The following is a 24749-nucleotide window of genomic DNA, read 5'->3' on the forward strand; positions in this document are numbered from 1 at the left end:
AACTTACACACATACAAGGTACACACACCATCATAAAGACAGAGGAAATTAAAGTGTGTGTTTAGCCTAATCATTACGTTTGCTCAAAGTCTGTAATCAACAACGTGCATATTGCCTAAGGGTGGTTTGCACACCTTGTATTTCAACATTACAGCTGGTGTCCTGTCTAAATGGCCCAAGCTGCGCAGCAGTGAAGTGAAAGTGTGAGTGTATTCAGGCGAACAAGGATGATTTTGCAGAGGCAACTAAACGCTCTTGGAAGTGATGATGTCATTACAAAGGGACTGTTTTGCTTGGATCTGTACTTCAGTTTCTGTTGAACTTCTCTCACACATCCAGTTTGTTCCTTAGTCTATGCCTCTTGGTTGGGGCAGCGAGGCAGTAGGGCTGGCCAGTAAACCACATTTGACTATAAACCAGTATTGATGCACTGACCAGTTTGGATCTTTACTCTACCTTACATAACGGTATTCCAATGTTTTGGTTTGTTAAATGTTTTATAAATGTAATAACTGAGTGATGAAACTCAACAGAAAGTATGTCAGTCGTCCATTCTTCCCGACAGTAAGAGACTGCTAACCGCTGAGAAATGCTCATTTGCGAGCAAGAGCTTCGGGTTCACACTGCGCACATGTCATTTTATGCCATGAATAGTGCCTGTGAGGCAATGCTGGTGCAAAAGGTGTGGACATGTACTTTTTTGCCATGAATCTTGCCTTTGTGGCAGAGCAGGTGCCAAAAAGCACCTTTAGAAATCGGGAACAATGCCCCTTGTGGCTAAAGTAAGAACTGCCATTGAATCCATTGAAAATACATGGTTCTATAGGATCATAATTAATAGTAGTGGTTCTATAGGATCATAATTAATAGTTAATAGTAGTGGTTCTATAGGATCATAATTCATAGTAGTGGTTCTATAGGATCATAATTAATAGTTAATAGTAGTGGTTCTATAGGATCATAATTAATAGTAGTGAATTTCTTCATGAAGGCATACAAAGACAAAATACATGTTTTACAGTGTGGAAATAAAAACCAATTAGTGAAGGAAATGCAGAAATTGATGAAAATGCTGACAATGATTTTCATGTTGAAGTTTGATTGAACATTATAAATCAATTAGAAGAGAGAACGCTCTATCAAAACACTTAGCATATACCTGTTGCCACCCTTGGATCTTGCTTTACTCGTGAAGAATATTTATACATTTTATTATTAAAAAACAAAATCATACCGTCAAAAATGTGAAAAATACTGTGATGTGATAATTCACTGGGCCACATCGCCCAGCCCTACGGGGTAGCGACAGTAGATGTTCTTCTGTACAGTAGCCTAAATGTAAAGCACACATCCTGAGTTAAGAGTTAAGGGTGATGTTGCCTCAGTCCCAGTCGCTCACTCTCTCTCTCTCCCTCTCTCTCTCTCTCTCTCTCTCTCTCTCTCTCTCTCTCTCTCTCTCTCTCTCTCTCTCTCTCTCTCTCTCTCTCTCTCTCTCTCTCTCTCTCTCTCCTCTCTCTCTCCTCTCTCTTCTCTCTCTGTCTCTCTCTTGCTCCTCTCTCCTCTCCCTCTCTCTCTGCCTCTCTCTCTCTCCTCTCTCTCTCTCTCCCTCCTCTCTGTCTCTCTCTCTCTCTCTCTCCTCTCTCTCTCTGTCTCTCTCTCTCTCTCTCTCTCTCCTCTCTCTCTCTCTGTCTCCTCTCTCTCTCTCCCTCTCTCTCCCTCTCTCTCCGTCTCTCTCTCTCTCTCTCTATCTCTCTCCCTCTCTCTCTCTGTCTCTCTCTCTCCCCCCTCTCCCTCTCTCTGTCTCTCTCTCTCTCTCCCCCCCCTCTCCCTCTCCCTCTCTCTCTCTCTCTCTCTCTCTCTCTCTGAGGCAGCTAGCTAGCCCTGACACCAAACGGAAGCTCAGCGGCACCACAAATCCAAAGCTTTTTCCTTTTCCTCCTCTCGTCTCTTTGAAGAGCTCCTGGCAAGGCTTTCAAAGGCCCTGGTCTCCTCTCTGGTCCCCCAACGTAATGTGTGTTAAATGTAAGACAGCTGGCCAGCAGAGTAGGAACAGAACAGAGTTTATAGCTTGGTTATTATTCTGCAGAAATATCATTGGTTGTGTTTGTCGTCTCAGTATTTCAAAATGTCTCTTATAATATACAGTCGTATCCAGGGTTAACACCCCTACTCTTGCGATTATGGGATGTTTTGTGACCACAGAGAGTCAGGACAACCGTTTAACGTCCCAGCCAAAAGACGGCACACTGTGCAGGGCAGTGTCCCCACTGCCCTGGGGGATTAGGATTTTCTTAGACTGGAAGGAAGAGTGCCCCCTAGTGGCCCTCCAACAGCATCTGGTCTCCCATCAAGAGATCGACCAGGACCGTCCCTGCTTAGCTTCAGAGGCAAGCCAGCAGTGGGATGCAGGGTGGTATGCTGCTGGCAATGTCTGCAGGCGTTTCTTATAGAGTGGAGTCAGAATAAACACATCGAATCAAACTTTATTTAAAGCCCATTTCACACGTACTTGGAATAAACAGTCATTGAATTACCATGGATATTGCCCGTGTGTCCAAGACATAAACATAGACACATACTGTACATAAAGGGTGACTATTGGTCAAGACGACCAACTATGTGTTTGGTGTTGTGTAAATAGTCACGAGCAGCTATGAAAAACATTGGAGAACACAGTTTTTCCAGTTCAGTTTACTGTCCGCGTTCATCTGATACACAGGAAAGCACTGAGAGTGAGCGGAGGAGTGCCAGTGTGTAACAGATGGAGAGATATGATACAGAAAGCGTCTTCCGAGGAAGCGTTCTGTTTCTGTGATATTAGTCTCCTCAACTCTCTGCCTTTTCTCTACATTTTGATCCCTACCGCCTCCTTTCACTTTCTCTCTCACCCCCTTGGTCTTTCAAACACACATATAGCCAGGTGAGAGGTGTGTGTGTGTGTGTGTGCATGTGCGTGCATGCGTGCGTGTGTGTGCGTGCGTGCGTGCGTGCGTGTGCGTGCGTGTGTGTGCGTGCTTGCGTGCGTGTGTGTGTGTGCGTGCGTGCGTGCGTGTGTGTGTGAGAGCGAGAGAGAAAGAGAGTAAAGCAATACTGACCATCGCTTCTGTCGTTCGGCGATTCAATGACAGCTTGAGAAACTATCAGGAGAGAAACGGTGTACGATTTGACCGAGCTTGTCGTAACTGTGTGACTGGGTAACTGGGTTGTGATAGTGGAGGGATAAGCCCCTTGGCCAGGGTCACTTACTGTGACCTGAGTGTTCAGCTCTGTTATTGGGAAGAACCTCGAATCGACACTGTTCGGGTTCAGCTGAGTAACGACGTCAAATGGCACATACACGAACACACACTCGGACACATACACACACGCACACACACACATGCACACACACGAACACACACTCGGACACATACACACACGCACACGAACACACACTCGGACACATACACACACGCACACGAACACACACTCGGACACATACACACAATGGAAACCTAGAAAGCCTTCAGAGGCGACGTGGGAAGTGCATGTGTGCAGTAAACATTACGGTATGATGATAAGAACATGATATCTCACTCCACTTGGCATACCTCTGGGTGGAGGTGGTGCCAGTAGGGTTGGTGAAGGACCGATGCCCTGACTTTGCTTCAGTAAATCTGAGTTGAAGGGGTGAATTGCACTCTCCTTTCAAACTGACAATGGTAGTCTGTGTTCTAGTGGCCCAGGGCCAAGGCAGGTGTCAAGAGTTTGAAGAAGTCCTGATTGCTCTCCGGGGGCAGTCTATTGATAACCTTGATAGCCCAAAGGGGTGGGAGATATCCCACTGATAAACCTATTAGGCTGTTCACTCACCTGATTGGCTGAGAGCTGTTGTTGGTCAGATGTTATCACAAGAGCAGCTGGATCCAGTAACGGATAATAAAGCTCTCAGACCCCCCAAACAAACTCCCCGCATAGTGTCGGATGTCAGTCATCTTTCTGGGAATGTCTAGTTCTCCTCTGGCTCTTATCCTCCCAGAAAGCCCATAGATAACATTACTGCCTCACTATCACAATAGCAGACCTGCCACACAACAAACCTGATCTCGTTGGGATCAGGAGCGGGACAAAAAAAAAGAACTATAGGAAATGAACGGTTGTTTATGGATCCTTTTCCTCAGGAAGCTGAGATCATGATATACTGTAGCCGTGGAGACGTTTACTGCAGGATATTGATTATTGAACTGGTGGACATTAAGTAGAGTGCTCCTACTTGAAGTTGGCCATTTTGTAGCTGATGGCTGAACACAGAAGTATTCTTTTGAATCTGATGTCAGGCGGGGGGTTATTGGACCCGCCATTAACAGAGTTGAGGCGGGGGGTTATTGGACCCGCCATTAACAGAGTTAAGGCGGGGGGTTATTGGACCCGCCATTAACAGAGTTAAGGCGGGGGGTTATTGGACCCGCCATTAACAGAGTTAAGGCGGGGGGTTATTGGACCCGCCATTAACAGAGTTGAGGTGGGGGTTATTGGACCCGCCATTAACAGAGTTGAGGCGGGGGGTTATTGGACCCGCCATTAACAGAGTTAAGGCGGGGGGTTATTGGACCCGCCATTAACAGAGTTAAGGCGGGGGGTTATTGGACCCGCCATTAACAGAGTTGAGGTGGGGGGTTATTGGACCCGCCATTAACAGAGTTGAGGTGGGGGGTTATTGGACCCGCCATTAACAGAGTTAAGGCGGGGGGTTATTGGACCCGCCATTAACAGAGTTGAGGTGGGGGGTTATTGGACCCGCCATTAACAGAGTTAAGGCGGGGGGTTATTGGACCCGCCATTAACAGAGTTGAGGTGGGGGGAGTTATTGGACCCGCCATTAACAGAGTTAAGGCGGGGGTTATTGGACCCGCCATTAACAGAGTTAAGGCGGGGGAGTTAAGGCGGGGGTTGGACCCGCCATTAACAGAGTTAAGGCGGGGGTTATTGGACCCGCCATTAACAGAGTTAAGGCGGGGGGTTATTGGACCCGCCATTAACAGAGTTAAGGCGGGGGGTTTTTGGACCCGCCATTAACAGAGTTAAGGCGGGGGGTTATTGGACCCGCCATTAACAGAGTTAAGGCGGGGGGTTATTGGACCCGCCATTAACAGAGTTGATTGTTCCCTCCAATTAAGGTGGTGTGCTCTGAAACACGTCTTCATAGTAGGCTACTCACATTCAGAGTGGAGGAAGCTATTAACACAGCTCTTCAGCCTCCTGTTTCATCACTAACCCCCCCAAAAAAGCAAACAGAAGCACTGTCTTTGTGAAGATGGTTGTGGACAACACATTAAGAACACCTTCCTAATATTGAGTTGCACCCCCCTCCCCTTTTGCTCTCAGAACAGCCTCAATTCGTTAGTGCATTGACTCTACAAGGTGTCGAAAGCGTTCCACAGGGATGCTGGCCCATGTTGACTCCAATGCTTCCCACAGTTGTGTTAAGTTGGCAGTGGTGGAAAAAGTACCCAATTGTCATACTTGAACAAAAGTAAAGATACCTTAATAGAAAATTTGTAAAAGTGAAAGTCACTCAGTAAAATACTACTTGAGTAAAAGTCTAAAAGTATTTGATTTTAGATATACTTAAGTATCAAAAGTAAATGTAAATGCTCAAATATACTCGCGTATCAAAAGTAAAAGGACAAGTATAAATCATTTTAAATTCCTTATATTAAGCAGAGCACACGGCCACATTTTCTAGTTTTTAAAAAATTTACAGATAGCAGGTTGCACACTCCAACCACGACATAATTTACAAACAAAGCATGTGTTTAGTGAGTCCGCCAGATCAGAGGCAGTAGGGATGACCAGGGATGTTCTCTTGATAAGTGTGTGAATTGGACAAGTTTTCTGTCCTGCTAAGCTTTCAAAATGTAACAAGTACTTTTGGGTGTCAGTGAAAATGTAAATATTAAAAAGTACATCATTTTCCTTAGGAGTGTAGTGAAGTCAAATTAAAAGTTGTCAAAAATATAAATAGCAAAGTAAAGTACAGATTCCCCAAGAAACTACTTAATTAGAACCTTCAAGTATTTTTACTTAAGTACTTTACACCATTGCAAGTTGGCTGGATGTCCTTTGGGTAGTGGAAACCTATTGATAGAGGAAACTATTGAGCGTGAAAAACCCAGCAGCATTGCAATTCTTTACACAAACCGGTGCGCCTGGCACCTACTACCATACCCTGTTCAAAAGCACTTAATTATTTTGTCTTGCCCATTCACACTCTGAATAGCACACATACACAATCCATGTCTCAATTGCCTCAAGGCTAAAAGAGCCTTATTAACCTGTCTCCTCCCCTTCATCTACAGTGCTTGAAGTGGATTTAACAAGTGACATCAATAAGGGATCATAGCTTTCACCTGGATTCATCTGGTTACTCAATGTCATGGAAAGAGCAAGTGTTCTTAATGTTTTGTACACTCAGTGTAAATCTGTATTTTGTTCCCCTATGCACCTGGAAATAAGGTGTGTGAACAACCTAAAACTGCAGAGCAACCCTTGAAACAACCCCAGTGATTCCTCCTTCTAATCTACTCCTTCTCTCTCGACAGTAAAGCTGTGTTCTGTAAATCAGTTGGCTCTAGATGCCATGCCACAGTGATCCTCTTGAGAACACACACACAGTCATTCCACAAATTGAACATTATGACTATAACTACTGTTCCCTGAAGGAGGGAATCAAGGTATAATCCACTATGACGCCTGACAATGCCAATGAAAACTTCTCCTCGCTGGAAGCCCTGCCTTAGGTCACGAGCGTGAGGCTCGGATTCATTCCTTCCCGTCACCGAGCCCCGTAACGAGCGGAGCGGGGCTAAAACAGGTCTCGTACCTTGTTTCCCTCCTTCAGGGAACAGTAATTATATTCATAACGTTACACCCCCTTTCAGTCAGTCAACTTCGGTACAACATACTACGGGGAAATAGGATCATGCCCCAAGCCTGGATCCCAACGGATCCTAAATGAAAACGGCCCGTGGCAGACCACTCAGACCTGACCCTCCCCCCCCTCCAGATGCGTCAGTCTGGGTATTGTGCACACGGCGCGTTGCCGTGTGCACAGTGTCCCTCTCCTGTCCCAGCTGTCTTTTATGATTATCACGTCACACTGTACGATGTCACCAAGGGTCAGTTCATGGTTTGAGCGAAGGGAGCAGGTCAGAGGATGGTAGATGATGGTGATGGAGCCTGCTGACGAACTTGAAGAGGGAAATTCTGGGAACCAGCCTGACTCTTAGAGCCACTGGACGTCTCTTCTTCCACTCTGAGTAGCACCCACTTGGGTGACGCCTCAGCAGCTCTGAGGGCCAGAAAGCTCATCACACACAGTTCCAAATAGTAGCCAGTCATCCTCACTATGGGCCCTCTGCCTCAGAACTGATGGAATTGGCAGCATGGCTTTTAAGCTGCGATTTCAGCTGTCTTATGCCATGATTTAGCCATCAGATTGGCCCTCCCGAGGGCCTATAGGAACCAAATCTCCGGCCTCGCTTGCCAAACCTACGACAACACGGGTGACTAATGTAAGACAGTCTCGTCTTTCAATTGTTTGTTGTAGTGAATCCTTCCTGTTCACACCGAGGTGAAGAGAGGAATAATTGAATGAATGAATCCGAGCCCCACGCTTATCACCTGTGGAAGGCGGGGCATCCAGCAAAGAGCGGTTTTCATTGGTCTTGTCAGACGTGATTGTAGATCCTTCAACCAAAATGATTTTTTTTTTAAAACCCATATTTAACTAGGCAAGTCAGTTAAGAACAAACTCTTATTTTCAATGACTACCTTGTTCAGGGGCAGAATGACAGATTTTTACCTTGTCAGGTCGTGGAGTCGAGCTTGCAACCTTTCGGTTTCTAGTCCAACACTCTAACCACTAGGCTACTTGCCGCGCCAAGTAAATGTTGACATGGAACTTCCCTTGCTTAACAGTATGCTAATGTTTCTAGCATAACCGATATTATGCGTTCTTGCTGCAGCTTTGGGTAAATGAGGGATGCAGGCCCTTTTATTAAAGGGTACGCTCTGTTGAACAGTCTCCACATCTCTCCAGGTGTGATGGCTCTCTCTCTAAACCTCCTCCTCAGACTCCTCAGGTTGCGTGGAAAATAAAATAGCATCTCATTTTGTCAGGGAGCCAAAACTGACAGAGCTCCTGACTGGTTAACCTGTGGTCTCTCTCGAGATGGCATGTGCGCGAGAGCGTGTGTGTCACTCTGTAATGCATCATCTCTGCTGCCTCTACAGGTTCTGAAGAGAAGACTTGCATAACCAGGTCTGAAGTGAACCTGACTCTGGCTCGTCCTCAAGACTCCACACAAAAGGTTAGCACATTCTGTACACGGCATGGTCTGAAACAGTAGATCTGAAATCATTCTGAGTCCGATTCTGATTCCAGGATAAATGTATTGACCTCATGGAGAACCTAATTCTGAAACGTAAAGGGATAGTTTGTGATTTTGGCAATTAAGCCATTTATCTACTTCCCCCAGAGTCAGATGAACTCATGGATACCATTTTTATGTATCTGTTCAGTTCGAAGGAAGTTGCTAATGAGGTGTTAGCGCACTGACTACCTCTAACCTCCTACATATTGGACGCAGAGACATAAAAATGGTATCCATCAGTTAATTTGACTCTGGGGGAGTAGAGAAAGAGCTCGTTGCCAAAATCCCGAACTGCCCCTTTAAACATGCATAACGTGCATAACCTGCCTTGTGCTGCTTTTCCCATTGTATCATTGTATTTTTAACAAATCAGATTAGGAGAACTAATAATACCTGTTGCATCATCATTATAATAATAATAATAATACCCAACTGCGTAGCTAACCTTGTCCACTCAAACAAACCATGGTTTCCTGTCTTTGTTGCTATTGTATTGGGGTCCTGGCACCTGTCCTAACCTGATGGAACGACAGCCTTGTCCCCAAGGTCCCATTGTTCAACTGTAAGCATGTGTCAGCTGATTTGAACCCAGGTTGTCTGAGTGCTATAGGCATTAACTTGGGGTCTTCAGGTCTCAGACAAGAATCATCTTTATGTGAATGTTACATATGCTAGGGGATCATAACCCTGGTTCTCAAGCCAAGACATACTGTAGCCTAGCAGTATTTTTACAGTACTAATACTTTAGTTCTCTGTGCTTTAGTGAATTACAGTATACTGTAGTGTTAGCTGGTTGAACCTCCATAACCCCCATAAACCCAAAGACAATGACACCTCCAAACCCCAGCAACATCCAGTGTTTCCCCTAGGATTTGTTTTAGCAGCGGTGGCATAGTTAGTGGGCATGGCCAATGGCGGGGTTTTACCGCTGAGACAAAATGTTGCTGTTTGAAAGCAACTTTCCTGCAATTCTACACGTTTTACTATGGGGCAAAGCAAACATTTGACCCTTTTAAAGCTAGTTTACTGCAATTCTACACATTTGCTATGGGGCTGAGAGAAAATGTTTAGTTTCGAAACACATTTCCTGCAATTCTAAACATTTTTCCATGGGGTTGAGATCATTTTCAGTTTTAAAGCAAATTTCTTGCAATTCTACACATTTTGCCATGACTTATGCATTTTTCTTATGTTATCTGAGTGATTCAAACATTATAATAAAATCAGTGACATTTTTTGAATTTCAGATTCTCCCTGATGGTCTAGTTTTTATTTTGGTGATTGTAAGTTCTCATAGATGATCTTATGAAATATATTGCTACATTATCTTTTCTACATACACTGTATACACAAAGTATGTGGACACCCCTTGAATTAGTGGATTCGGCTATTTCAGCCACACCAGTTGCTGACAGGTGTATAAAATCGAACACACAGCCATGCAATCTCCATAGACAAACATTGGCATTAGAATGGCCTTACTGCAGAGCTCAGTGACATTTAATGTGGTACCGTAGGATGCCACTGGCGCCGACAGAGATGGTCGCCTCGCTACACGTTCTTAGGAAACTATTCAGTATTATGTTTTTTTAAATGTATTATTTCTTACATTGTTACCCCAGGAAATCTTAAGTCTCATTACATACAGCCGGGAAGAACTATTGGATATGAGAGCAACATCAACTTAACAACATTACGACCGGGAATACGACTTTCCCGAAGCGGATCCTCTGTTTGGACCACCACCCAGGACAATGGATCGGATCCCAGCCGGCGAACCAAAACAATGGCGGGGCAGACGGAGCAGTCTTCTGGTCAGGCTCCGTAGACGGGCACATCGCTCACCGCTCCCAAGTATACTACTCACCAATGTCCAGTCTCTTGACAACAAGGTAGACGAAATTCGAGCAAGGGTTACCTTCCAGAGAGACATCAGAGATTGTAACATTCTTTGTTTCACGGAAACATGGCTCACTCGGGATATGTTATCAGAGTCGGAACAGCCACCCGGTTTCTTCACGCACCACGCCGACAGAAACAAACATCTCTCTGGTAAGAAGAAGGGCGGGGGTGTATGCCTTATGATTAACGAGTCGTGGTGTGATCATAACAACATACAGGAACTCAAGTCCTTTTGTTCACCTGACCTAGAATTCCTTACAATCAAATGCAGACCGCATCATCTACCAAGAGAATTCTCTTCGATTATAATCACAGTCCTGTATATCCCCCCAAGCAGACACGAATGCCCTGAAAGAACTTCATTGGACTCTATGTAAACTGGAAACCATATATCCTAAGGCTGCATGTATTGTAGCTGAGGATTTTAACAAAGCTAATCTGAAAACATGGCTCCATAAATTTTATCAGTATTTCCAATGCGCGACCCGGGCGGACAGCATTCTGGATCATTGCTACTCTAACTTCCACGACGCATACAAAGCCCTCCCTCGCCCTCCTTTCAGCAAATATGACCATGACTCCATTTTGTTGCTCCCAGCCTATAGACAGAAAATAAAACAGGAAACGCCAGTGCTCAGGTCTGTTCACCGCTGGTCTGACCAATCTGATTCAACGGGATATGTTCCGAGGGACTAAATACTTTTTTGCCCCACTGTATATACTGTACTCTATACCATCTTCTGCATTTTGCCTATGCTGCACGGCCATCGCTCATCCATATATTTATATGTACATATTCTTATTCATTCCTTTACACTTCTGTGTATAAGGTAGTTGTTGTGAAATTGTTAGATTACTTGTTAGATGTTACTGCACAGTCGGAACTAGAAGCACAAGCATTTTGCTACACTCGCATTAACATCTGCTAACCATGTGTATGTGACCAATAAAATGTGATCTGATTTGATTTCCAACAAGTCAGTTCACCAAATTCCTGCTAGAGCTGCCCCGGTCAACTGTACTGTAAGTGCTGTTATTGTAAAGTGGAAACGTCTAGGAGCAACAATGGATCAGCTGCGAAGTAGTTGGCCACACAAGCTCAAAGAATGGAACCACTGAGTGATGATGCATGTAGCGTGTAAAAATGGTCTGTCCTCGGTTGCAACACTCACTACCGAGTTCCAAACTGCCTCTGGAAGCAACGTCATCACAAGAACTCTTGGTCGGGAGCTTTCCAAAATGGGTTTCCATGGCCGAGCAGCCGCACACGTCTAAGATTGCCATGCACAATGCGAAGCGTCGCCTGGAGTAGTGAAGTGTAAAAGCGTTCTCCGGAGTGATGGATCACGCTTCACCATCTGGCAGTCCAACGGATGAATCTGGGTTTGGCGGATGCCAGGAGAACACTACCTGCCCCAATGCATAGTGCCAACTGTAAAGTTTGGTGGTGGAGGAAAAATGGTCTGGGGCTGTTTTTCATGGTTTGTGTATGTGAGTTACATGGAGAAACAGTCTATTTTCAATCTTCTCAAAAATGTTTTCTTGCCTCACATCATTATTTGGAAACGGTATATTGATGATATTTTTGTTCTATGGAGGGGTGATGCTAAACAGCTTCAGGCGTTCCATGCTTTTCTTAACTCCTGTTCTGAGCATCTGAGATTCACTATGCAATCTGATACACGTCAAATCAGTTTTCTTGATCTTCTGATCTTGTGTGAAGATAATGTTCTATACACTGATCTTTACAGGAAACCTACTGATCGTAACAGTTTGTTGAGGGCTGATAGTTGTCTCCCATTTCCCTTGAAAAATAGTTTGCCCTACAGCCAATTCTGTCAAATCAAAAGAATTAGCAAAAAACAATCTGATTTCGACAGAAATATGGCTGAGACGCAAAGACAGTTCAAGGAGAGGGGCTACAAGAATGATCAGATTAATATTAGAAAATTAGAAAATTAGAATTAGAAAATTCAAAACGAGACATGACCTTTTTCAAGGTCAGTCTCGCAAAAAGACGAATTCTTGCGTTTTAACTACCCGCTATTCAAAGTGCTCTGAACAAATTAAGGGAATTGTTCACAAACATTGGCACATCCTAAAATCCGATGATAGTCTCGGTAATGTGTTTTCGGACCTTCCCTTGGTCGTATTCTCGCGGGGCAGAAATCTCAGAGACCAATTGGTAAACTCTGATTTACCACCCCAAGATATTCCTGAACAACGTCTATTTGCGCCCCTACTGGATGGAAATTACAAATGTAATGGCTGTGCTCAATGCAATGGCACTTATAAATGTAGATCCTTCAAACACCCACAAACAGGGAAATCAATCCCAATAAAAGGTGTTATTACGTGCTCCACTAAGGCAGTTATTTATCTTATAACTTGTCATTGTGGTAAAAATTATGTAAGTAAAACAAAGCGCGAATTAAAAATACGTATCTCAGAGCACCGTAGCACCATTAGGTGTAAAAACGTTACTTATCCAGTTGCGGCCCACTTCTTGGAGGCAGGCCACTCGATTTCGTCTCTGCGTTATATTGGCATCGAACATGTCACCATCCCTAGGAGAGGGGGTGACCTTGATAATTTATTGTTAAAACGAGAGGCTGCCTGGATCTTTGATTTAAAGAACCTTGTACCCTTCGGTCTCAACGTAGTGATAATACGTGTGATTATTGTGACTTTGCCATTGTAACTGTTTGTAAACTTGTATAGTCAAATTAATCTATGATCGTATGCTATCCATTTGTTGTTTGTATGCTGTTCTTTGTATGACATTTTAATATTTGATTATTAACCAATGATATTAGGCCACTCCTGGCCATGATTACAGACACCTGTGTCTTTTGACACTACATAAACGATGTCATCCCGCAATGTTTGTGATTATACCCTGATGAAGACAGCTTGGCTGTCGAAACGTTGGTAATACATTTTTTGCATCTGAGCTCCTCGAGTGTGCGGCTCTCTTTTATTTTCAAGTTGTGCTCGTGAAGGGAAATCTTAACGCTACAGCATACAATGACATTCTAGACAATTCCAACTTCGTGGCAGCAGTTTGGGGAAGGCCCTTTCCTGTTTCAGTATAACAATTGCCCCTATGCACAAAGCGACGTCCATACAGAAATGGTTCGTCGAAGACCTCCTGAGCGGTCTAAGGCACTGCATCTCAGTGCTTGAGGCAACACTACAGACCCGGGTTCGATCACAGGCTGTGACCGGGAGACCCACGAGGCGGCGCACAATTGGCTCAGCGTCGTCCGGGTTAGGGGAGGGTTTGGCCGACCGGGATGTCCTTGTCTCATCGCTCTCTAGCGACTCCTTGTGGCCGGGCACCTACAAGCTGACTTCAGTCGCCAGTTGTACGGTGTTTGCTCCGACACATTGATGCGGCTGGCTTCCGGGTTAAGCAAGCAGTGTGTCAAGAAGCAGTGCGGCTTGGCAGGGTCATGTTTTTGGAAGACACATGGCTCTTGACATTCGCCTCTCCCGAGTCAGTACTGGAGTTGCAGCGATGGGACAAGACTGTAACTACCAATTGGATATCACGAAATTGGGGAGATCGGTGTGGAAGAACTTGACTGGCCTGCATAGAGCCCTGACCTTAACCCAATCGAACACCTTTGGGATGAATTGGAATGCCAACTGCGAGCCAGGCCTAATCGCCCAACATCAGTGTCCGACCTCACTAATGCTCTTGTGGCTGAATGGAAGCAAGACCCCGCAGCAATGTTCCAACATCTAGTGAAAAGTCTTCACAGAGAGTGGAGGCTGTTATAGCAGCAAAGGGGGGGACCAGCTCCATATTAATGCCCATGATTTTGGAATGAGATGTTTGACGAGCAGGTGTCCACAGTTTTGCAGTGCGCCTCTGCTAAATGTATATAGGGGAAACACTGACATCCTCCTAACCCCCCTCATCCTCTCACCAAGTTCACGGGCTGTATTCATTATCCCCCCCCCCCTTCCGACACAGAAGATCAGTCCAGTCTGTTTATTATGTGAAACCGGCAGGAATGAGGAAGACAACGTTTTTCCAACATGGTGTCAGTGATACTGCTCTGCTCTGGCCTGCCTGGCTGGCTGAGACCATCTGGGAAGGTCATCTCAACGAGGAAAGCCCCTGAAACAATAAACACAATCATCACTGCTGATTGTCACTGGGCAGAGAGAATAGAGAGGATAAGGGGGTTCTGGGAGTGTCAGGGGTCCAGTTCCTGTTATCTGGTACCTGTTTTGGTGCTCTCTTCCTGTCTCCCTGTGCACAGGATTAAGCACACAGCCTGCAGGTCTGAGGAATGTCATCGCTCAGGTTCAAAAGGTTGTTATCTTTTTAGTTTTCGTTGTTATCTGTGAGATTTTTAGCGATGACTTCAAATTGCTTGTGTGTGTGTGTATCTGTGTATCTGTGTATTTCTCTGTGTGTGTGTGTGTGTGTGTGTGTGTGTGTGTGTGTGTGTGTGTGTGTGTGTGTGTGTGTGTGTGTGTGTGTGTGTATCTGTGTATCTCTGTGTATCTCTGTGTGTGTGTGTGTGTGTGTGTGTGTGTGTGTGTGTGTGTGTGTGTGTGTGTGTGTGTGTGTGTGTGTGTGTGTGTGTGTGTGTGTGTGTGTGTGTGTGTCAGACAGTAGAGTGAGAGCGGTAGAGTTATTCTCCCTGGAGCGTGACTGTCTGTAACACCGTTCTCTTTGTCTCCAGTTGAAAGCCATGTCACATCTAACTTACCCCCGAGACAGCCAGACAATACCTACACAAGTCCAAATCTCTCACTTTCTCACCTTGTCTTTCTCGCCTCAGTTTCCTATTTCCTTTCTACCTCTCTCCTCATCTTTCACCATCTCCACCCGCACACACTCTCGTAAAGGCCCAGTGCAGTCAAAAACGTGTTTCTTCTGTGTTTTATATTTCCACCCTATGAATAATACTGTGAAATTGTGAAAATGGTGATAATGCCCTTTTAGTGAAGAGCTGTTTGGAAAGAACGCCTGAGACGTCAGCCTGTTTTGGTGGGATGGAGTTTTGGCCTCCCTGGTGAAGGTACATTAGTTAACAGACCAATAAGAAAGGGACTTCCTAACCTCTCTGCCGACAACAGCTCGAGTTTAGTTTGCCCCTCCCCACTCAAACCGCTCACAGACAGTCCTAGCTTGAGAAATTGCTCTGTTGAACCATTTTAATTTAAAACAATCTCAGTAAGGTCGTTAATTATTACCCAGAAATGATATTTTTTCAGAAGAAAAAAAGCCCATCTGCATTGGACATTTCTTTAGTTTAGCTGCGAACCAGACGCTCTTATTATTACAGGATGGCTGAGATGCTGAGCCCGTGTACAACTCCCCCACACCTCTGTGGACCAGTGAGTGCTTACTGCTGTTGATTCGAGCTTAGTTTCAGGTTTTCCTGAGAGCGCTTACGCACACACACACACACAGAGTCCCTGGTCTGCCCTGAGGGTCGTTGGTCTAAAGCACATATGTCAGAGTCAAGGCCCGCGGGCCACATCCGGCCCGCGAGAAGGTTTTTTACGGCCCCTGGGATGATCTTGATTTATTATTAGAACCGGCCCGCAGACCGCAGCAAGCCGGCAGCCCGCAGATCTTTTACACGCACCAATACTACATTTCCCACAATGCAACGGTGACGCACCGAGCAGTAGGCTGCTTCATTTCAATATTTATTGGCACAGCAGTCATCAGCATCACAGTAAAATTAACTTTCAGATACCCATCAAAAATGGCAAAACGGAAGGTGGACACTGAGAACCGGGGTTTCAAACAAGGTGGGAGTCGGAGTATATGTTCACGGAGGTAGCTGGAAAACCTGTGTGTCTTCTGTGTGGAGAAAGTGTGGCGGTACTGAAAGAGTATAATCTGAGACGACATTATGAAACGAAACACGCGGACAAAAACAAGAATATGGACATGGAACAAAGGCTACAAAAGGCAGAGGAATTAAAACGAGGCCTCAAATCTCGACAGGCTCTGTTCAAAAAAGCCAAATCACAAGGCCAGGCTGCTGTCAAGGCCAGTTTTATTTTGGCAGAAGAGATCGCTAAATCAGCCCGGCCATTTACGGAGGGGGATTTCATCAAAAACTGCATGATTAAAGTTTGTGACGAAGTTTGCCCAGAAAAAAGGCAACTCTTTTTAAATGTGAGTCTGAGCAGAAACACCATTGCCGAGAGAGTAGACCAGTTGTCCATCAATCTAAAAGAGCAGCTTGTGAAAAAGGGAAAAGATTTCATTGCATATTCCTTGGCTGTGGATGAGAGCACCGACATTTCTGACATTGCCCAGTTGTCAATTTTCATCCGCGGAGTGGACTCCAGCCTAAGCGTGACAGAGGAGTTTTTGGCTTTACGTCCTATGCATGGCACAACTACGGGGCATGATTTGTATGAAGAGGTGTCAAGATGTGTAAATGAGATGGAGCTGCCTTGGGAAAAACTCGTGGGTTTGACAACCGACGGAGCACCTGCGATGTGTGGACACAGGAGCGGACTGGTGGCGAAGATACGGGAAAAGATGCAAGAGGAAAACGCGACAGGTGAGCTGACAGCTTATCATTGTATCATACACCAGGAAGCGTTGTGCGGTAAAGCCTTGAAAATGGAGCATGTAATGAGCATCATCACGCGCACAGTTAACTTTATCAGAGCCAAAGGTTTGAATCACCGCCAGTTCAAGGCATTTCTGACGGAGTTAGAAACGGAGCATGGTGATTTGCCTTATCACACAGAGGTGCGATGGCTAAGCCAGGGAAAGGTGCTTCAAAGATGTTTCGAGCTTCGTGAGGAGATTTGTCTGTTCTTGGACAGCAAAGGGAAAGACACAACACAACTCCGAGACGAAATGTTTCTGTGTGAAATGGCTTTTCTGTGTGACATTACGAGTCATCTGAATGCAATGAACTTGCAGCTGCAGGGTCGGGATCATGTCATCTCTGATATGTACAGTACAGTGAAGGCATTTAAAACCAAACTGACTCTGTGGGAGACACAGATGCGGAAAGAAAATTTGAGCCACTTTCCCAGCTGCCAGACCATGAAAGAGAAGCTCTCTACCAGTGCGTTCCCGAGCGCACAGTTGGCTGATAAAATAGGTATGCTTGCCGCTGACTTTCGACGCCGATTTGCTGACTTTGAAGCACAAAAAAGCAGGTTGGAACTGCTCGGTAACCCATTTGCTGTTGACGTGGAAAGCTCACCACCAAACCTCCAAATGGAGTTGATTGACCTCCAATGCAATGATGCACTGAGGGCAAAATATGCGGCAGTGGGTGCTGCGGAGTTCGCCCGTTTCCTCCCCGACACAATGCCCCAGCTGCGCATCCAGGCTGCTCAAACGTTGTCTATGTTTGGCAGCACATACCTGTGTGAACAACTTTTTTCTTTGATGAACCTGAACAAAACATCACACAGAAGTCGACTTACTGCTGAACACCTCCACTCAATTCTGAGGATTTCCTCAGCTCAGAGCCTTACCCCGAACATTGATGAACTTGTGGAAAAGATGGGACACCACCAAGTATCACCCTCAACCTCAAACAAGTGAACATTACTGTGCAATCACATATTTAGAGTTTTTACTCAGTTCAAGTTTAAAAGTTAAAGTTTAATATTTGTTTTCACTGCATGTTACTTCTCCTTAAACAAAGTGTTGTTTTTGATTAATAGATTTTTGCACTTTATTTTATTGTATTTCAATCCAATTATATTTTAAAAATATTTCAGTTGAGTGGATGATAGAAAATTGCTATTATTGTTTTTTTCTTTGAAGTAAATTTAGCCCACTTTTGCTAAAATAGAAAATATAGGCTACTGATGGTGCCTTGAATACCGGTTTCTTTCATTTAATGTTCATGTTATGGGGATTTTTATATAAAGGAAATTTGTCTTTTGTGTCTGTTGAAAATTAAAGATTACTGACAGAGCCATAAGAAAATATTGCTTTATTTATCTGATCATATTGGAATATATTTGTTAGGTTTTCAGTAGGTTCAATTAGGTTCACTAGACTATATGCGTCATTTAAAAAATTTTCAATGAACATTCGAACAGTCCGGCCCTCGGCTTGTAGCTAAATTTTTTATTTGGCCCTCCGTCCATTTGACTTTGACACCCCTGGTCTAAAGCATTAAGACAGATTTCCATCTAGCAGCAGGTCTATAGTGTTCTGTACTGGGGAGCAGGGTGGGAGGTTCTGCAGTTACCCTCAGGTCAGTCAGTTTGAAATCAAACTGCTGTCATCCCCTGGGCAGGACACAACCCCTCCAGAACATTACTGACTACCTGTCAGGAAAACAGAAGCATTCACAAAGGGTTTGGCTGAGGATTGGGAGTGTAAGGACGTTCCTCTCCCCCTTTTCATTCTGGGGTCATGTGAAGGGTTAAGGAGGGCTGGAAATGGTTAAGTATAATGGGACCAGTGTTAAGGCCTAGAGAGCCTGTTGGTCAGTAGGAAGTGGAGTTTTAAGACCTTACTGAAAAAGCAGTCTTTTTCTTGTCAGCCTGTTATGTTGTTGAATAGTTTTCTGATTTCTCCTAGTCTTTGTGGGAGCTGTTGTATACTCTTGAGCATATTATCTGGGTTTGTTTGGTTGCTTTTCTTCTTTTTGTGTGTGTGTGTGTGTGTGTGTGTGTGCGTGCGTGTGTGTGTGTGTGTGTGTGTGTGTGTGTGTGTGTGTGCGTGTGCGTGTGTGTGTGTGTGTGTGTGTGTGAGGAGGCATGACATCACAGCAGTGTAGTCTAACTGCTCAGAGATCACAAACAGAGGAACTGGGGAAAACGTCCTGCCGCGGTGCCACTGAAACAGCAAACAGAGATCTTTCCACAAGATGACTGTCCAAAACAACCCTACTCCACTCCCCCTGGTGTGGCCTGGCGGTCTGTCTCTCTCTGGGGGCGTTGCTGGTTGGCCACCCACTAGGATAACGGCAGACTCTGATATGTCAGATGGTCATTTTTTCCCAACATCCTCTTAACCTCAGAGACACTGGGCTCCACAGGCCAGTCAATTTAGGGCCGTATAAAATCTGTTTTATTTTTTGCCTGATTCCGTTTAGTTTTTTTCCAATTTAATTTTCTCCAGGTTTTTTTTCTCCAAGTTTTCCGTTTCCCCCGGTTTCTTCAGGTTTTCACTCACAAAATAACACTTTTTAAAATAAAAAAACCCAGCTAAATTAGATGTTGTAAGTCCACAACAATGCTTAAACCACATTAGGAGACCACGTTTGAGGTCTGGGAGAAAATGTAAATTGACATTTTTGGGTGTAGTTACCCTTTAATACCAGTGCCCACCTAGCAGAGGCTGTTTAGCAGTGTTCATGTGATGGTAGAGTCTGCAAAACAAGTACTGTACATTTTTGAACAAGGCTGAAATGTAACAAAATGTGGAAAAAGTCAAGGGGAATGAATACTTTCCGAATGCACGGCTTTGTAGTTAACATTTAATTAAGGCTTTTGGCCTTTCCATCTACCAGAAGACTTTTAATTAGCATCATGCTAACGGTTGCACAAAGTGGTCGACATACACAGACGGGGAATTCTCATTGCTCTTCAGAAAGTTGCAGGAAATACGAATCACTCTGTTCATATATTATGATAAACTTAGGCAAATTCATTCGTTTTTAGATTATTATTTTTTACCCCCTTTTCGTAGTATCCAGTTATTAGTAGCTACTGTCTTGTCTCATCGCTACAACTCCCGTACAGGCTGGGGAGAGACGAAGGTCAAAAGTCATACGTCCTCCATCCAAAACACAACCCAACCAAGCCGCACTGCTTCTTAACACAGAGCCCATCCAACCCGGAAGCCAGCCGCACCAATGTGTCGGAGGAAACACCGTACACCTAGCGACCTTGGTTAGCGTGCACTGTGCCTGGCCCGCCACAGGAGTCGCTAGTGCGCGATGAGACAAGGATATCCCTACCGGCCAAACCCTCCCTAACGCTGGGCCAATTGTGCGCCGCCCCACGGACCTCCCAGTCACAGCCGACTGCGACAGAGCCTGGGCTCGAACCCAGAGTCTCTGGTGGCACAGCTAGCACTGCAATACAGTGCCCTAGACCACTGCGCCACCCGGGATATGAATGTCTGGATTCTGTGATTGTGTCCGTGTTCTCTGCATCGCAAGTTTTATAGGACCATATCAATGTGAGAAGAAGAAGACGGACACACTCAAACAAACACACACACCCGTTTAGTCACAGTTTAGTCTTAGCCCTGAACTAGGAGCAAATGTGGAAATGGTGGAAATGAAATGGCCAGTTGTGATGTCATAAATAATGGCCAACAAGCTGCGTCAACCATAAACAAAATCATGCTTGTAAACAAATGATAGTATTCAAAAAACCATATTGATAGATTGCTTTTTATAAATAATGTTTTGTTGGTACATTTAACCGCCAAAAATAAGGCAATTTCCTTAGTAGATGACGTCAGAGGTCACAATGTGGGAGAAGTCAGAGCTCAGGGATGATAGACGAGTTTCCCACTAGTAATTGCCAGTTGGAGGGGCCATTGAACTGGATTTTTCTTACCGCCTTGCCACTTGGTTATGAATGCGACAAAAGGCTCGATGATTAGCTCAATCAGGTGCTAGCTCTGGAATAGGTCAAAAACATGGAAGGGCCGGAGGTCCCAGGGGAGAGGTTTGAGAACCACTGATGTGCTGTACTGTATAGGCTGCCTCTGTAAGTGTTGGAGATGTCACAACTGGTCCGGACCACAGTGTTGTGACAGTGTAACAGGAACAGTCTCAGAGTGGCCTGTCGTTGGTAGGATTTCTCCCCGACTGGAAACTCCACAGACTCATCGGGAATCTCAGTGAGCTGTCTTTCCATCTTCTTTCCATTTGTCCGTCCATCAGTTTCCACTGGGATTTTATGAGGGGGCTCTGGATAACCTCTTCGACGCTGGCTGGAGACTGGGGTGATTTAGAACGCGCACACACACACACACACACACACACACACACACACACACACAGGCACGGCACTGATCTAAAACACACATGGATGTGTATATTAACTGCTTGGAGTCATATTATGTGAAGCACGTCCGGAGATCTGGCTCCGAAGTCCAGACAAAATGGACTCAAGTGCATTCCATCTCAATAGTATATATGGGGTCTCTCCTCACCTCCTCCTTCATCCCAATAGTCTGAAATGGCTGCTTTCTTTGTTTGTTTGTACGGTATATGTAGGCATTCACTATATTGCTGTCACAATAGCTTTAAAAAAAAAAATCTGCACCTTGATTCCAGGGAGCAAAGTCAGCAAACTAAATAGATCTGGTCAGCCTGTTTTCTCTTTTTTACTTTCTCTTCTTTAAGAGCTCGTCCCTCTCTCATACTCTGTTTAGCTCTATGGTATGCTGTTGATTGATCTGTGTCAAGGAAGACAAACGACCCACCGTCTGTGTGTGTGTGTGTGTGTGTGTGTGTGTGTGTGTGTGTGTGTGTGTGTGTGTGTGTGTGTGTGTGTGTGTGTGTGTGTGTGGGTGCGCGTGTACAGTGAGTCTGTGCTCTGAGCTCCATGCTAGCGCAGAGGGGATGCAGTGTGTGTGTGTGTGTGTGTGTGTGTGTGCTTCTATATTCAGAGCTGAGGGTATTTCTGTCTGTGCAGTCTCCTCTGATCCTTCCAGTCTTTGATGTGAAGGCCTGCTCTGTGTCGGAGACCCACAATCTGCCAAGAGGAATCACCCTTAGAGCACCGCGTAGCCCTGCCATACACACTCCATCTGTAAAATGATACACCGTGTCAGACGTGTGTGTGTGTGTGTGTGTGTCTGGCTGTCTGTCAGTGTCAGGCTCCGCTCACCCCAACCAAATTACACAAGTGGCAGCTACACAAAGCTATAAGGGTCGGTACTGCAACATTTGATGGGTATTTTAATGGCAGCAAGCTTAAAAAAAAAATCAACAAATAATGTTGGAGAAATAATCATCTCATCTGTTGCTACAGAAACAATTTCAGAACAATCTGAGGTGGTGGATCTCAAAGTCCTCTTCCTGGTGCTTTTTGAGGTGGAGTTGCTGACTGCTAAAGTTGATAGTGCTTCAGCTTGGCTTGTCAGTCCAATAGCATTTCATTACACGCAGGAATGAAGACAAGAGCACCTCAGAGGTGCCAAATGGATGGGCAGATGGACAGATGGATGGTTTATTTTTCAGGGGAAGTTTTGACATTACAAAAAAAGAAAAAAAAACAGAGGAGGGATTTGAAGAGGCTTTTAGAATTCTCGATTTTCTGCTGAGGACAGCATTAAAACCAGATCAGCACTGGTGTGGTACTATAGACTAAGACCACACTGTATGGCCTTAAACAGACCATTAACCTCTCTCTAACACACACACACACACACACACACACACAAGCAGTAGACAGATAGAGTTCTGTTTGTAGCATTTATAGACCCAGGGTCACAGAGGAGTCTTTATATTTGGCTGAAGGTGAACGCAGATGGATTATAGTAGCAGATGGATTATAGTAGCAGATGGATTATAGTAGCAGATGGATTATAGTAGCAGACATTGTGAAGTGTTCTGCGGCTCTGCTACCTCAGGTGGATCGATGCATGGTTTCTCTAACCCTTCTCCACTCCTTTCACAAAGAACCGCTCATGCATCTGTTTCTTCATGTGATGGGTTTAAATATTTTACCTCAAGTGGATCGATGCATGGTTTCTCTAACCCTTCTCCACTCCTTTCACAAAGAACCGCTCATGCATCTGTTTCTTCATGTGATGGGTTTAAATATTTTAGGTGGATTTGAAGAACCACTGGCCTGACATCATCCTCATGAAGGACGCGCCTCTAAAACTGGCCAATAGGAAAGGCTGACGCGCCTCTAAAACTGGCCAATAGGAAAGGCTGACGCCTCTAAAACTGGCCAATAGGAAAGGCTGGCCAATAGGACAGGCGCCTCTAAAACTGGCCAATAGGAAACGCGCTGGCCAATAGGACAGGCTGACGCGCCTCTAAAACTGGCCAATAGGACAGGCTGACGCGCCTCTAAAACTGGCCAATAGGAAAGGCTGACGCGCCTCTAAAACTGGCCAATAGGACAGGCTGACGCGCCTCTAAAACTGGCCAATAGGACAGGCTGACGCGGTCCGTCTGTCATTCCACTGGCCAATTAGGACACTGGAGGTCATTAGGTGATGCCATATATTGCTAATTAGGCTGGCAGCAGCCTGGCTGGCAGTCTGCGCATGGACAGGCTGACTCTAAAACTGGCCAATAGGAAAGGCTGACGGTTGGACGCCTCTAAAACTGGCCAATAGGAAAGGCTGACGCATTCTAAATCCATGGCTTTAGCACCCGCTGATTTAGGAAAATAGAGACCCGTTCTAATGGACCTGAGGACAGTCAGACCCGCTCTAAAACTGGCCAATAGGACAGGCTGAAAAGGGGTTTGCCAAACACCAGCACACAACTTAGTCAGTCCATCCTTCAGTCCGGCCACCCGTCGGTCCTTCTGTCATTCCATCCGTCCGTCCGAGTTATGTTACTGGAGGTCATTAGGTGATGCCATATATTGCTAATTAGCGGCAGCAGCCTGGCTAGCAGTCTGCGCATGTGTGTGAGAGAAGGAGCAGACAGGACACACACCACAGAGGGAGGCCCTGTGTGGCTCGGTGCAGAGTTTGTTGTTTTATCCCAAATTCTGGGCTGAGGTTGGACGCCATGTGGACTAGAGGTCTTTGCGGGTCCGGAAAGTTAAACCCATTCCGAAATCGATCCATGGCTTTAGCACCCGACCCGCAATATACATAAATGATTTATTTATAAATAGAGACCCGTTCCGAATGGACCCGAGGACAGTCAGACCCGTTCCGAATGGACCCGAGGACAGTCAGACCCGTTCCGAATGGACCCGAGGACAGTCAGACCCGTTCCGAATGGACCCGAGGACAGTCAGACCCGTTCCGAATGGACCCGAGGACAGTCAGACCCGTTCCGAATGGATCCGAGGACAGTCAGACCCGAGGACAGTCAGACCCGTTCGAATGGACCCGAGGACAGGACCCGGGACAGTCAGACCCGTTCCGAATGGACCCGAGGACAGTCAGACCCGTTCCGAATGGACCCGAGGACAGTCAGACCCGTTCCGAAAGGACCCGAGGACAGTCAGACCTGTTCCGAGTGGACCAGAGGACAGTCAGACCCGTTCCGAATGGACCAGAGGACAGTCCGACCCGTTCCGAATGGACCCGAGGACAGTCAGACCCGTTCCGAAAAGGACGGTGGAAAACAGACTGCGGGGACTTGCTTCCATTCAGCCACAAGAGCATTAGTGAGGTCGGGCACTGATGTTGGGGAAGCGTGAACATGTTTCCACTGCTCCAGAGTCCAATGGCGGCGAGCTTTACACCACTCCAGCCGATGCGTGGCATTGCGCAATGTGATGTTAGGCTTGTGTGCG

At 45.5% G+C, this 24749-nt stretch overlaps 1 protein-coding gene across 2 annotated transcripts in view; it reads left to right on the plus strand.

Moving 5' to 3' along the window:
• Positions 1–24749, plus strand: part of LOC135544628 (LHFPL tetraspan subfamily member 2a protein-like) — an 89305-nt gene that overhangs the window by 18192 nt on the left and 46364 nt on the right. Inside the window, exon 2 of one of the 2 annotated variants that reach the window (XM_064972380.1) lies at positions 8275–8351. The exons of the other annotated variant lie outside the window; for it this stretch is intronic. The gene's annotated coding sequence lies outside the window, so the exon portion shown is untranslated. The remainder of the gene's footprint in view (positions 1–8274; positions 8352–24749) is intronic. 2 annotated transcript variants of the gene reach the window in all.

This window comes from Oncorhynchus masou, chromosome 8 (assembly GCF_036934945.1).
Source record: "Oncorhynchus masou masou isolate Uvic2021 chromosome 8, UVic_Omas_1.1, whole genome shotgun sequence".
Taxonomy (NCBI): domain Eukaryota; kingdom Metazoa; phylum Chordata; class Actinopteri; order Salmoniformes; family Salmonidae; genus Oncorhynchus; species Oncorhynchus masou.